Genomic DNA, 5,791 nt, shown 5'->3' with positions numbered 1-5,791 from the left:
CTCATCTACAAAGGATTGCAAGACTGATGGAGCATTCATTAACCCGTACGGCATGACAAGATATTCATAGTGCCCGGATGTGGTGCTAAATGCCCCCCCCCCCCCCCCCCCCCCCCCCCCCCCCCCCCACCCATGCAAGGACTCTGTCATACTGGCTATGAGAGGTAGTGGGTAACTGTATTTTACTGTGATTTAATTCAAACCTCGATAGTCTATACACGGGCGCAAACCTCCATCCTTCTACTTCACAAAAAAAGAAACTTGAGGAGCCAGGTGAAATGGAAGGCCGAATGTATCCCTGTCCCAGAGATTCGGTGACATACAGTGCCTTGCGAAAGTATTCGGCCCCCTTGAACTTTGCAACCTTTTGCCACATTTCAGGCTTCAAACATAAAGATATAAAACTGTATTTTTTGTGAAGAATCAACAACAAGTGGGACACAATCATGAAGTGGAACGATATTTCAAACTTTTTTAACAAATCAAAAACTGAAAAATTGGGCGTGCAAAATTATGCAGCTGGCTTCCGCGTTAAGTAGGTGGATGTTAAGGACTGCAGTTTGGCGGGTCATGTTTCAGAGGACGCATGACTCGACCATCGCCTCTCCCGAGCCTATTGGGGAGTTGCAGCGATGAGACAAGATCGTAATTGGATATCACAAATTTGGGGAGAGAAGAGGGTAAAATACAACTACAACAAAAAATTGATCTGCTTGATCAACATATAATATATTACCTTTTTTTACTTAAAGATAGACTCATCAATATTCACCTCAAAAGACCAGCTTTACTGAATACTGGACTCGTCATTACCTCATGCGCAGACAACAGTATCCTTGATGGTGCTGATGAGTGCATTCTCTTCACACTGTCGACAATATCTTTGGCTGCACTGCTGCTCACGCTCATCATCCTGCTCACATCTTTCTGTTTGCGTTTGATATGTTTGCGTGTGGTTTTTTTCCATGCTTTTTGAAGCACTGATATTTGTTGAGATTTGTTCTGAGTATCGGTGATGGTGATGACGAGTGCATCCTCTTGCCTCACATTCTCTGGCACACTGGTGCTCATGATCAAGTCACATTGCTGAGTCTTGTTTGAAAAATGATTTATGATTGCCTGTGATCGTGGTGCCGCTGAGTCTCTACTTTCTCTGAGGTAGGCCTAGCTAATATCTCCCTGTCAGCTGTGTTGGAACCAGCAGCAGCTGCAAACAAGGCTGTGTCCCTGCACTTGACAGGTGAGTGTTGTGAGCCCACTGCTGCTATTCATCTCACTTGCTACCTACATGCACCCTGGGCCAGTGCTGGACTACTTTATGGCAGCTGCCCTCACCCTCCATGGACACTGGTAAGGTGGCTCTACTATGGCCTCAAAGGGGATGGGACATTGGGCTGAATATCAGGGTTGGGATCAATTACATTTCAATTCAGTCAATTCAAGGTAGTCTTGAATCTGAAAACTGAAATTCCATTCCAAGGAAAATTGAAAGTAGAAATGGAATTTCAGTTGACTTCCTAAATTGAAATGTCACCAGTTGACCCCATCCCAGAAGAATATTGTGTAACGTTCATGCAGTGGGCTTTATTGACCCATATAGACCAGCTCTGTGCATCACAGGGGTTTTGCTGACATACTATGTCCAAGGTGACCTGAAGATAAAACTGGTCAAGTCTGGCCTATTCACCACGTCCATGGGGACCGTTGCCTTTTCAGCTACCATGATGTGGGGATCCGCAAGGCCGTTGCTATGCTGTGGGGGATATAGACCATACTGAAGGTACAGACACTGAACAGGGACCATATCATTCAGTGTACATTTTGCCCCATATGCCTGGACAATTTCATCTTTGATATCAGGAACTTAACAAAGTCAGCCTTGTTTGAAAAGGTTATGTTAGTAAGAACTACAAGGTTAACCTAAGCCCTTTTGTCACAAACGTATAATGTGGGTTTATATTATACTATTTTATAGTGATCCTTTTTGTTTATAACTTGGACAAGATTTGCATGGTTAAATCTGTTGTATCACATATTATTGTTGTTTTTGTCCACACTTGGAAATGGGACATTTTACCCAATGTTTTGACTATGCTGCCTCAAAACTATCCCCTGTATAAAAAAAAATACATTGACCAAAGATATATACGCAACATGTAAAGTGCTGTTCACATGTTTCATGAGCTGAAATAAAAAATCCCAGATATTTTCCATATACACAAAAGGCATATTTCTCTCAAATTTTGTGTTCAGATTTGTTTACATCCCTGTTAGTAAGCATTTCTCCCTTGCCAAGATAATTAATCCACCTGACAGGTGTGGCATATCAAGAAGCTGATTAAACAGATCATTATAAAGGTGCACCTTGTGCTGGGGATTAAAAAAGGCCTCTTGACATACAACACAATGCCACAGATGTCTCAAGTTTTGAGGGACTGTAATTTGCATGATGACTGCAGGAATGTTCACCAAAGCTGTTGCCAGAGAATTAAATATTAATTTCTCTTGCCTCCAACATAATTTTAGAGAATTTGGCAGTATGTCCAACCAGCCTCACAACTGCAGACCACGTGTAACCACGCCAGCCCAGGACCACCACATCCAGCTTCTTTACCTGCGGGATCGTCTGAGGGGGGGGTGGTGGGTGGGTGCTGAGGAGTATTTCTGTGTTGTAATAAAGCCCTTTTGTGGGGAAAAACCTATTCTGATTGACTGGGCCTGGCTGCCAAGTGCCCTCCAAGGCCAACTCATGGCTGCAACCCTGCCCAGTCATGTGAAATCCATAGATTAGGTCCTAATGAATTTATTTAAATTGACTGATTTCCTTATCTGAACTTTAACTGACAACAATTTCCAAGATTTTACTATGTTGTGTTTATTTTTTTGTTCAGTATAGTTGAAACCACATGAATCATGTTTGCAAAAAATGTGTCCTCTTTTTCATAGCCTTATCCATATACCAAGTGACAGATCAAAATGTACTGGGTGGGCAGGGGCTTGTCTGGGGAGCTATGTATGCTTTGTAAGCATTACATGGCAAAGTGGCCAGAAGGTTGTGGATTAGCAGAGGGTAGGGGTCTCCATTATAATAAAAACACTGCTTAATTCTATCATCTTATTTGCAGTCCGAGAAAAAAATAGCCTTTTATAAATACATTTCATGCAATTTCACGTAATTGTAGATGACTGGAGACAAGCAAAATCTTTTTAATACCACCACAGAGCATGACAACAAATGAGTGCATGCTGCAGCACCAGAGACGTTTTGATTTATATACAGGCTATTGTTAAAGAAAGAGGATAATCTAAGTCTGGAACAGTGCTAAGGTTGTCTGTCACCTGTAAAAATTGAGCACAATAGAACCAAGTTACAACATCCAAGATGGCATAGCAGTCTGTTTGTCTTGTCCCATCCCATGTATATATCTTTTCCTTCGTATATATTTTGTATATTTTTTTATCTCAATTTCCATCTACGGACTGAACATACTCTCCTGCAACCCGCCTCACCTAATATGGTACGGATCTGCTATTTTTACACTTTAGAACCGGACCCCCATCAGCAGCTAGCCAGCTAACTAGCTACTAGCTAGTAGTCAGTTAGCCACAGCAATCAATCAATCAAATGTATTTATAAAGCCCCTCTTACATAAGCTGATGTCACAAAGTGCTGTACAGAAACCCAGCCTAAAGCTCCAAACAGCAAGCAATGCAGGTGTAGAAGCACGGTGGCTTAGAAAAACTCCCTAGAAAGACCAGAACCTAGGAAGAAACCTAGAGAGGAACCAGGCTATGAGGGGTGTCCAGTCCTCTTCTTGCTGTACCGGGTAGAGATTGTAACAGAACATGGCCAAGATGTTCAAATGTTCAGCAGGGTCAAATAATAATGATCACAGTGGTTGTCGAGGGTGCAACTGGTCAGCTTCTCAGGAGTAAATGGCAATTGGCTTTTCATGGGCAATCATTCAGAGTATCTCTACCACTCCTGCTGTCTCTAGAGAGTTGAAAACAGCAGGTCTGGGAAAGGTAGCACATCCGGTGAACAGGTCAGGGTTCCATAGCCGCAGGCAGAACAGTTTAAACTGGAGCAGCAGCACGGCCAGGTGAACTGGGCACAGCAAGGAGTCATCAGGCCAGGTAGTCCTGAGGCATGGTCCTTGGGCTCAGGTCCTCCAAGAGAGAGAAAGAAAGAGAGAATTAGAGAGAGCATACTTACATTCACACAGGACACCAGATAAGACAGGAGAAATACTCCAGATATAACAGACTGACCCTAGCCCCCCGACACATAAACTACTGCAACATAAGTACTGGAGGCTGAGACAGGAGGGGTCGGGAGACACTGTGGCCCCGTCCGACGATACCCGCGGAAAGGGCCAAACAGGCATGATAAACCCCACCCATTTTGCCAAAGCACAGCCCCCACACCACGAGAGGGATATCTTCAACCACCAACTTACCATCCTGAGACAAGGCCGAGTATAACCCACAAAGATCTCCGCCACGGCACAACCCAAGGGGGGCGCCAACCAGGACAGGAAGATCAAGTCAGTAACTCAACCCACTCAAGTGACGCACCCCTAGCACCGTTAACTCGGACATCAGCCAGCCTCATTCTGGTCAATTCCTGCCAGTCCGCACAGCGCAATATCAACCAAGAGCATATCGGACTGCTTTTTCTCTACCACATCTCCGGATTCCAACCGCAAGCTCTGAACCTTTACACCGGATCATCGTAGCTAGCCAGCTGTTATCCGACTGGCTACTCCTGGCTAATGTCTCTGTCCCGAATCAAGCACCAGTTAGCCTGGAGCTAGCCTCGAGCTAGGCCCATCTCCCGGCTAGCTGAAGAGGTCCATCAGCCAATTCTTGGGCTACAATACCTAATTTGCCAATTGGCCTGGACCTTTTTACTGCCAACATGGAGTCCCATGCAGGCTTTCCCTGGCCTGCTAGCTGTCTGAATCACTGTGTCTCCAGCTCGCCTAGCTACTCACTGGACCAGATCACTCGGCTACAAATGCCTCTCCCTAATGTCAATATGCTTGTCTATTGCTGTTTTGGTTAGTGATTATTGTCTTATTTCACTGTAGAGCCTCCAGCCCTCTCAATATGCCTTAGTTAGCCCTTTTGTTCCACCCCCCACACATGCAATGACCTCACCTGGCTTAAATGGTGCCTCTAGAGACAAAACCTCACTCATCGTCACTCAATGCCTAGGTTTACCTCCACTGTATTCACATCCTACCATACCTTTGTCTGTACATTATGCCTTGAATCTATTCTTCCTCGCCCAGAAATCTGCTCCTTTTACTTTCTGTTCCGAATGCACTAGAGGACCAGTTCTTATAGCCTTTAGCAGTACCCTTATCCTACTCCTCCTCTGTTCTTCTGGTGATGTAGAGGTTAACCCAGGCCCTGCAGCCCCTAGCTCCACTCCCATTCCCCAGACGCTCTCATTTGTTGACCTCTGTAACCGCAAAAGCCTTGGTTTCATTAATGTTTTATTCACTGCTTTAGGACACTCCGCCAACCCTGATGTCCTAGCCGGGTCTGAATCATGGCTAAGTAAGGTCACCAAAAATCCTGAAATTTCCACCCCTAACTATTTTTATCCACCCCTAACATTTTCTGAACTACCAAAGAGGGCGGAGTTTCAATCTTCAATCTACTGCAGAGTCACCAACCAAGGAGGGCCTACAGCAGCACCTAGATCTTATGCACAGATTCTGTCAGACCTGGGCCCTGACAGTAAATCTCAGTAAGACCAAAATAATGGTGTTCCAAAAAA

The 5,791-nt window shown here is 44.7% G+C and overlaps 1 long non-coding RNA gene across 1 annotated transcript; it reads left to right on the top strand.

Annotated features, from left to right (window-relative positions):
- The first annotated feature begins 520 nt into the window (after positions 1–520).
- LOC149980059 (uncharacterized) lies at positions 521–5,441 on the top strand. Its single transcript, XR_016483801.1, has 2 exons — positions 521–1,780; positions 2,527–5,441. It is a non-coding gene; the product is annotated as an uncharacterized LOC149980059 (long non-coding RNA).
- The last annotated feature ends 350 nt before the right edge of the window (positions 5,442–5,791 follow it).

Source organism: Oncorhynchus mykiss, chromosome 10 (assembly GCF_057628025.1).
Source record: "Oncorhynchus mykiss isolate SJ-2025 chromosome 10, ASM5762802v1, whole genome shotgun sequence".
NCBI classification, from domain to species: domain Eukaryota; kingdom Metazoa; phylum Chordata; class Actinopteri; order Salmoniformes; family Salmonidae; genus Oncorhynchus; species Oncorhynchus mykiss.
The sequence above is the reverse complement of the archived record's forward strand: the minus strand, read 5'-3'. Positions and strand labels throughout refer to the sequence as shown.